We start from the raw sequence: 10316 nt of genomic DNA, 5'->3' as shown, positions 1-10316 counted from the left end.
AATCAGCATTACAGATTTTGCTGTTTTACTTTAAAAACTTAGAAAATAACAGCTTTGTTTTCTTATATCTAAGAAACTTAAGATTAAAGATGAACTTATGTCATCAATCATCCAGTTATACTGAGTTTCACAATGTGAAGTTCATCACAATCTGTCCATTTTTGAAGACCAATTACCTCCTACAATCTTTACAATTCCTTTTTTGTGTTATTATAACCATACTATAATATAGGTTTCCCCATTGTTTGTATTGTTTTTATTTTTATTTTTATCATCATAATAGTGTTGGGCAAACTAAAGAAAAGTATTTAATAAATGTTTGTTGATCTGCTGAGAAAAAAGGAGGAATGGGAAAAAACTTTTAGAGTAAAATGTTTTATAATATTACACTCAAAACATATTTATCACTCCTACCCTTCAAGTGTCATTCTTATCCATTCATCAAGTCCTTATTAAGAGACAGTGATTATCTTTGGCTATATTTCACATCGTATTTATTTGTATCTATCGATCTATCCATCTGTGTTTGTATGTATGTATGTATGTATCTATCTGTCTGCTTGTCTGTTTATACATCTATCTATATTGTTATGATTTTAAATCACTATTCTTGAAGTCATTAGGGGTATAATCATTAAATCAAATATCCCTTACATTGAAAGAATACATTCTGCTGGGGATAAAATATATGGTTAGTTAAGTAAAGAAACTTACTTAAAATAATACCAACAACAACCCAAGAGGGTTATAATACTAAGAGATTCAAGGAGAGGAAAGCCTCTTCCCCCTCCCCCTTTTTTGAGACATTTGGACTTATGTCATTTGCCTAGTCAGTAGTGTTGAAGCTTAGACTTGTATTCAGGTCTTCTTGACTCAATCTGTCTTTTTTTGTTTCTTTTGTCTATCTTCCTATCTTATCTATCTAGCTAGCTAGCTGGTTAGCTATTTAATTATCTATCTTTTCATCCTTAGAGTTATTTGCTTGATATATAATGATAAATTATATTTTTTTCCCACAATTAATACAAGACTGGAAATGTGTACAGGTTTCAATAAAGTTATTACTCAATGAAGGTAAGTTGTAATTATGATAATAAAACAATATATTAAAATCATGAAAGATCAGGTTGCTGCATATAAATTTACAACTTGTTACTGCAATTGATTTTTCTAGTGGAGGATGAAAAAAATTTAATGAGAAGATCCACATTTAAATTATGTCTTCGAGATGAAGACTTCAATCCTCAATTATTTGAAAAGTAATATCTTCACTTTTATATGAATTAAAATTGAGTTTTAAGACTGTACAAATATCTCTATATTTCAGCTAATTGATATTAAAATTGGCAAAAATTATAATTCAGACTACCTAATTATAAACTGCTAATCATTTTCTGAAGTTCAAATGAATTTAATTTGAAAATGACAAATTTCACAAGCATTATTTGTGAATGGATAATAGTGTCTTCTGATTTAGAATAAGTCACATTTCATTGTGACAGGCTCTGGATCAGTTTGAATGGCAGATACATTTGTTAATCATCAAAACTTAGTTCCACTTGAAAAAACACCGAATGTGGGAATATTGAAGACACTCTAGAATATGTATTTTTCATTTGTAAGTATAATAATTTATTTTTGGAGAAAGGTAATGATGGGATATTGATCTGTTGAAAAAAAACTATGAAACTACTATTAATTCTCCAAATTAATTGTAAATAAAAATTTACATTTTAGTTTAACACTATTAAAATTAAAAAAATCTGTCAGCATTTGATGTTTCATTTTTAATAAAAGCTTTCATTTCAAGAAGAGATTTTAAAAAAGTTGTCTTCATTTAATAAGTATTACCATAATTATTAGATTTTACAAATTTTTTTATCAATTTTTAAATATAGTTTTTGCTATGAATTAATTTTGTTTGAGTAACAAAAATAATTTCCATTTTCCTTAATAGTGATCACATATTATTGTCTCATTGTGATGGGTCATGGGAGAGGTTCTTAACAGTGGCATCTCAACCATCACTGCAAAGTAAAAGGACAAGTTTTTCAATTGTATCCTCTGGTTTTGCTTGTGAACTTGGAAATTCTTCATATTTAACTCTAATTCTATCTCCATTTGATCCTTCTAATTTTGTTGTTGCTATTTTTCTTCCCTTGCCCTTAATTCTGTTTTTCTTCTTGGTTTTTCTAGTAGGGAAATTTTTCTGCCTCTTTCTGTATTTCTGCCTTCACTGGATAACTGAGAGTTATGTTATCGTACAGTTCCATAATTGTAGAAAGTCAAGATTGTTAAATAAATTAAGAGCAAAATACTAAAGAAAGAAAAGCAATTTCTGGGTGGGAAACTTCTGCCTCAGGCTTTTCTCATTCTGCATTTCTCAAAATGCTTTGAAGCTTGGTTGGGGGGGGTGTTATAATTCTGGTGTAGCATATACTTTCCTGAAACTTCTTTTTTCCCTGTGATTCCCCACAGATTGTAGGGAGTATTCTAATCTATTACAGTTCTAGCTAGTTAAGTGAAGCCAAGGCTTTTAGCTAAAGTTAGTCTATGATCACCTCTACACTCTCAGTGGAGAAACAATGTTTATTTTTTTAGACGTTACCACCTTGGGGTGGCTAGGTGGCACAGTGAATAAAGCATCAGCCCTGGAGTCAGGAGTACCTGAGTTCAAATCTGACCTCAATCACTTAATAATTACCTGGCCGTGTGGCCTTGGGCAAGCCACTTAACCCCATTGCCTTGCAAAACTAAAAAATAAAAACTAAAAAAAAAGTTACCACCTAAGTAGTACATTGAAAAAAGCAAGAGTTTCAATGAAGTGAAAAAATGAATTGAGAGAACATTCTAGATAGAAGAAAGTTCATAAAAAGGCAGGGAAGCAAGAGATGGAACAGCTAGCACAATAGTTTAACTACAGTAGAGTACTAAAAGGGAAGGGATATTATAATAAAATTGAGAACGTTAATGGAAGACATGAAATGTGCGGTTTTACATATTCAGGGTGGGGATTTTGTATGTTATAGAAAGTCTTTAGAATAACACTCCTCCACATAGAGTACAAACAGCACTGGATTTGGAGTCAAAGGACGTGGGTTCAAATCTTTCTATTATGCTTCTATTATCTATGTAACCTTGGGCAAATCATTTGATCTTCATGAATTTCAGTCTTTCAAATTTGTAAATTGAATCAATAGCTCTGATGTTCCCTTTAGTTCCAGATCGGTGATTTTGTGAACAATTCTATGAATCTATTTAGACTTTGTTATTGTTGCAGTTACTGATAAAGGTTAAAGAGATGCTCAAAGCAGGGAATTGTAGCACTTTTTTAAAACTTGCAATACTATGTAAATATAAGTTGTGATTATTAGTTTACTTCTTTATGACTTTCTCAAAGGATAGCAATTCAAAGCTATAATATTTTTGAGGTATGTAAATTTCTAATTTTATAGATGAGACAATTGAAGGCTAGAGAATGATATGAGCACATCAAAATTAATTCAGGAAATAAATAGTCAAGAGAATATTTAATATTCATAATAATAGTATAGCAAAATAATAAGAAATACAAAACTTTAAAATTTAAATCCATATTTGAACCCACCCCAGATCATAGAATTATAAGTTTTATAGTCATGTCTTCTAGCTACAAATTATTCTGATGTCTTTGTTTTATTGTATGTTTAAGAAGGGCTAGTACTGCTGGTGTGAGGACTTGTCAAGTCTTTTCATGGCTTTTCAACCACCTTTGTGTTTATCTATCACCTAACTCTCAACTGTAGCATATACAGTGACCACAATCTGATAAAACCATCTGACCAGATGAACTCCACTGGTATGAGAATAACTCACAGGCCTTAAACTGACTGGTGAGTTAGGGTATCTACCCTCAGTAGAATGGGTGAATGAGCCATGAGCCAATGGCCATGAAGGTAACTAAAGCAGATTCTGTGGAGTGTTTAGAGTTTGGTCAGAGATAGAGGTGATCCATCTTGCGTTTTATCCCACATGGGACATCACTGGTCATCTTCATTTTGTTTTGCCACTGAAGTTTGATGATTCTGGAAGAAAGAGTGAGACTGATTGACTCACTTAAATCCATTCACATAACAAGTGAAGACATCATCTATGATGCCATTCATCTTTCTCAAAAATGAAGGGTAAACAAAAGCATTAATAAGATAACCCTGTAGTTTTGCAAGATGAAACCCGGGACTTCTACATTTTCTGCTTTGCTCATTTCTACAGATATAAAATTACCAAATATATAATTATTTTCTGAAGTAGAGGCAGGAACAAAGAAAAATTCTACTTGAACTGGATCAAAGCCTTTGGAAGGTTATAGCTTCAACACCAATATTTCCAGCTCCATTTTAAAATGGAATTTAATGGGGTGGCTAGGTGGCACAGTGGACAGAGCACCACCCCTGGAGTCAGTAGTATCTCCTTTCAAACCCACCCTCAGACTCTTAATAATTACCTGTGTGGCCTTGGGCAAGCCATTTAACCCCATTTGCCTTGCAAAACTTTTTTTAAAAAATTGAATTTAAGCAATGGAAATCCAAGTCTTTACTTTTTTTTAAAATTACTTAAATTATCCTGATCACAAAATTTTTCCATATATTTTAGAAGGGTATCAATAATTCCTACATCAATGACTCAATAACTTATTAAGATTATCCCAGGTTGTTAATAGATAGGTACAGGAAACCTATTATTTATCAGTACTGAAAATCCCTGAAAAATATTAGATATGTTTTATAAGGACCAGTCCAATTAACTATGGATAATTTCATCAACAATCATTTGGAAACTTGATGGTAAATACTTTGAAAATAGTATCCCTGAAACAAAGTAAAATGTAAAATAAGCTTCAGTCCTATGACAACTTTTTTTTTCAATTTTGCAGGGAAGGGGATAGAATAGGGAAAAGAAGGGTCGAGGAGATATAAATATATACATATATATATATATATGTATATATATATATATATATTTTTTAGTCCTTATGCTATCTATTCATTTAAGCTATTTGCTGTTTTTCCCTAAATGTTAGATATCTGCCAGTGACTGAGTTAATGTGTTGTCTGAAAAACTTAAGTAAATCAAGCTTGACATTTTCACTATAAATCAAACCAGAAAACAAAAAAGAACTTGCATTTAAATGGAAGGATGGTTTATAGATTCTCCCTAGAGAAATAAATAAAAGGAAATTGCATAATTAAGTAAATAAAAGAATAAATAAGAGATATTTCATTGTCAAATGATAATATTGGAAAAACACCTCACAATACCTGGAACAAAATTTACTAAATTTGAAAACACTTATTCATTTTCCTTCTCTTCATTTTATTGTGCATCTAAAGTTATCATGAAGCATAATTTCACAGGATATTTGATATTTTTAAATAGATTTCTTGGTAAGTATATACAAAAAGACAACCATAAAATAATTGCAGTTTATATATTAACATATATTACAAAACAGATCAATATGTCATAGTCATCAAAAGGGTTTTGATTTTGTTTTTTGGTTTTTATTGTCATCAGAATTTATACCTTACTTAATGTGGAAGTGATTCCAATTATGATCCTTAATTATTTCACTTTCTCTTCTCATATATTTCTCATCTGAGTCTGAGTCTGTAAATTCTTCAAAGGCACCTGGGGGTCAGAGGTTATACTTTGCATTTACAAACCATAACTCCCTACCTTCATACAGAACACTTTTTTCTCATCTTTTCATCTACTATTGCTCTTTGAAACATGGCTACCCTCCATGACCTTGCATCAAAGGCTATCTTTTTTTCATTATTGCCTATATCTTCTCTGATAAAGAAGGAAATTTGGATTTTAAGCTATTCAAAAAGTAATCACAGTCAATATATCTGACCTAATTTTGCCATTACTCCTCTTTCTACAATCTGTGAATTGCTCAAATTGATCTTCTCTAAATTACTCATACATTATACTTCAAAACTCATCTTCTTGTATTTTCCTTGATCTTCTCTGGTCTTCGGAGGAGACTCCTCCTCTCCTCCAATTCATCCAATACTTTCTATCAAAACACAGTTTAAGTGTTGCTTTTTATCTAGTCTTTCCATATCTCCTCAACTACTAGCATTTTTCTTTCTAAATTAACATACATTGAACCACTATGTATTAATTTGCAAATTGTTCTCTTCTAACTTATATATCTATTTATTATCTCCCCCAAATAAATTTAATGTACTAACAAACACACCATATTTCTTTCTTTTTTTGTGTAGCAGAGAGTAGGTGCTTAATAAATGCTTATTGGTGTGGCTAGGTTGCACAGTGGATAGAATACTGGTCCTGGATTCAGAAGGAACTGAGTTTAAATCCGGCCTCTGACACTTAATAATTACCTGTGTGATCTTGGGCAAGTCACTTAACCCCAATGCCTTGTAAAAAAAAAAAAAAATATATATATATATATATATATATATATATATATATATATATATATATGATTTTTATTTGATTATTATTTGCTAGTTTTATTCTGCATTTCCATTTTCATATATTATTGATATCGTTGGATGAAGATTAACTGAGATAACAAAAAAATCATTAGAATACAACAAGTTTTGCAAAATTTTAGTGTGATTAAAATAGTTTAAGGGAAGCTTGGTGGCACAGTGGATAGAGCACTGGCCCTGGAGTCAGAAGGACTTGAGTTCACATTTGATCTTAGATATTTAACAATTATCTAGCTGTGTGATCTTGGGGAAATTACTTAACCCCATTCTCTTGCCAAAAAGAGACTGATTGAAATAATTGAATGTGTATACTCTTTTTGATCACTTTTATATGATTGGTCATAGAATTCATAATATGTTTCTATATTCTTGGAGACTATAGCGGGATATTATACTTCTAACATGTTTCTATTGTGCGAATGAGTGAATATATAAAGATTTATTTCATTTTTATATCAAGTATCTAGTTGTTATTTTTTCATAAATCAACAGTAAGAGCCAGCAGATATTTTCTCTGCTCCTTTATTTTCTCCTTAAAGCTTTTAGGTGTTAATGAACCAATCCTACAGATTGAAGTGAGGGCTCTCCTCCTCATCACCCTAACATGTCTTCCATCTATAGTGATTGGGTCAACAAATTACTTTTTCTAGATGCCACTTCAATCACTTGGACCCTAAAACATTCACAAAAAGCATTGTAATATGATTTTGAAAACTTATGATGATTCCTCTAGAGTAGTTCAGCTTGGGACACTCGAGGAATTAAAAGCATAAAAATAAAAAAGTGCAAGAAACACTCATGGGCTTTGAACTGTGGCAAAAGTAACTTTACTCTTTCCTTGGGTAGTTTTATTGCTGTAGCACCAAGTCCAACCACAATAACCTTGCTGGCAATCTAAAAATCTGCAGCTGCAGCAGGGATAATGGTTATAGTGCTAGTGCAACAAGCACCCCACCAAAGTGGCATCAGTAACCTTATTTGTTTCTTCCTTCCTCTCTCTGCTTTCCTGCATAATAGCTGATCAGTTGACTGAGGAGTTGATTGATGAATTCAAAGAAGCCTTCTCTCTATTTGACAAAGACAGCACCAATTCTTTTGTGACAAAAGAATTTGGAACAGTCACAAGGTCATTGGATCAAAATCCAACAGGAGCAAAATTACAGAATATGAATAATGAGGTGGATGCTGATGTTGATGACACTATTTACTTTCCTGAATTTTTGACCATATATACAGAAAAATGAGTGATACAGACAGGGAAGAAGAAATCTGTGAAGTGTTCTGAATCTTTGACAAGCAAGGCAATGTTGCAGAACTATGTCATGCAATGACAAACTTGCAAAAGAAACTAATAGATGAAAATGATCAGAGAATATGATCTTGATGGAGGATGGACAAGTCAACTATAAGATATTTGTACAGTTGATGCTTGCAAAATGAAGTCCTCTCACCTTTTTCCCATGCTAGTTGAATTAATTTGAATCTTTTACTTACCAAAAAAATTCATTTATTCATTTTATATAATTTTTTTGAAAGGCAATGAGGTTAAGTGGCTTGCCTAAGGCCACACAGCTATGTAATTATTAAGTGTCTGAGGCCACATTTGAACTCAGGTCCTCCTGACTCCAGGGCCAGTGCTCTATCCACTGTGCCACCTAGCCGTCCGCATTCTATATAATGTTTAATGTTTTTGTCCTTCATTTTAGAAGAAGACTATGACATCAAGGAGGTGGTGCCATGACAAGCAATTGAATTGGATTTGAGTGAGGGGGTGCTATGCTATGTCACCAGTCTCAATTTCTCCTCCAAAGTTATCTGGGACCCACAAAGCATGGGAAAGTAGATTCTCAAGGTGATGTTCAACCCTGATGGACTCGCTCATTCTGTCAGTGCAACATTCAGGAAAAATTTTGGGCTGTCTGTCATGGAGAATACTATCTGTATACATTTAAACAACTGTGGGGTTTGAACAAAGTTCAAGGACTATTCCCTTTAACTTAGGAAAAACCAAATATCTTGTTGTCTAATCTTGTTATCTCTAAGACTTTTTGTTTCTTGCTTAAGGATATGATTTCTCTCTCATCACACTCAGTTTGAATTAATGTACAACATGGAAACAAAGTAAAGACTGACAGATTGCTTTCTGTGGGTGGGAGGGAAGTAAGATTGGGGGAAAAATTGTAAAGCTCAAAAACTCAAATAAAAACTTTAATAAAAAAAAGAAAGTACATCCTCCACCCTGGAAGCAGAGCCCCACCTTAAAAAGAGTTAAAATCAAGTCACAGGCTGGGGAAATGAACAAACAACAAAAGAAAATGAATCTGACCATATATAATTACTTTGGTCCCATGGAAGTTCAAAATACATACTCAGAAGACAAAATAAAAGTCAGAAATTCAGCAACCAAAGCCTCCAAGGAAAATATGAATTGATCTCAGAATATGAAAGAGTTCAAAAAGGATTGTGAAAATCAAATTAGAGCAGTAGAGGAAAAATTGGGAAGAGAAAGGAGAGCAATGCAGGTAAATCATGACAATCAAGCCAGAAGTTGGGTGAAAGAGATACCAAAAAATGTTGAAGAAAATAACATTTCAAGAGCCAGTTTTGGGTAAATGGAAAAAAGCAGTCCAAAATGTAAATGAGGAGATAACGGTAAAAAAGCAGAATTGGCTAGATGGAAAAGGAGATTAAAAAAAGTCTGAAGAAAATAATTCCTTCAAAGGGAGGATTGAGGTAAGGGAAGCTGATGACTTGGTGAGAAATCAAGGAACAATAAAAACAAAACTGAAAGAATGAAAAATTAGAAAAAACATGAAATATTTCATTGGGAGAATGACTGACTTGGAAGACAGGTCCAGGAGACATAATTTAAAATTTTTTGAACTACCAGAAAGCTATGACCAGGAAAAGAACTTAAACTTCATTTTAAAATATATATTCTCCAGAGATATTATCCTGATATCCTAAGAGTCAAGTGTCCAATAGGAACTCAGGGAATCCACTGGTCACTTCCTGAAAGAGATTCAAAAATAAAAATTCCCAGGAATATTATAATTAAAATCCAGAACTCCCAAGTCAAGGAGAAAATATTACAAGAAGTCAGAAAGAAACAATTCAAATATTCCAAAGTTAGAGTCAAGATTACAAGGAATTAGTAGTATCTACAAAGAAGGGTTCATAGGACTTGGAACATGATATTCTGGAAGGAAAAAGAGCATGGATTACAACTAAGAATTAACTACTCAGTAAAACTGAACAGATGGACTTCCACTGAAATAGAGGACTTTCAAACTCTCCTGTTGATATGACCAGAGTTAAATAGAAAGTTTGATCTTCAAGTACAGAACTCAAGTGAATCATAGAGAGGGTGGACGGGAAGGGCTAATTATGAGGGGTTTGATGAGGTTGAACTGATTGTATCCTGACATGGGAAAATAATATGGATAACTCATATGAAACTTCTTATTTATTAAGGTAGTTAGGAGGAATATATAAAGACAAGGCACAAGAGGAAACTGAATATGAAGGTATAATGAATTTAAAGATGGAATTAATGGGTGAGAAAGGAATATACTGGAGGAAAGGGAAAGGAGAGGTAGAATGTGCTAAGATAATCATGTAAAAGAAGCAAGGAAACATTCTTGCTTTGGAATAGAAGGAGGCAAAGATGAGAGGGGAATGAATGAAGCTTCATTCTCACTGGAAGTGACTCAGAACAGAAATAACAAACATCTTAAATAGGGTATAGAAATTGATCTTGCCCTAGAGGAAAGGTATGAGAGAAAGGGGATGGGGAGGGAAGGGCAGGTT

At 32.7% G+C, this 10316-nt stretch overlaps 1 pseudogene; it reads left to right on the top strand.

Annotated features, from left to right (window-relative positions):
- The first annotated feature begins 3923 nt into the window (after positions 1-3923).
- Positions 3924-7946, top strand: LOC141496564 (uncharacterized; annotated as a pseudogene).
- Positions 7947-10316: the final 2370 nt, after the last annotated feature.

Source organism: Macrotis lagotis, chromosome 8 (assembly GCF_037893015.1).
Source record: "Macrotis lagotis isolate mMagLag1 chromosome 8, bilby.v1.9.chrom.fasta, whole genome shotgun sequence".
NCBI lineage: Eukaryota > Metazoa > Chordata > Mammalia > Peramelemorphia > Peramelidae > Macrotis > Macrotis lagotis.
The sequence above is the reverse complement of the archived record's forward strand: the minus strand, read 5'-3'. Positions and strand labels throughout refer to the sequence as shown.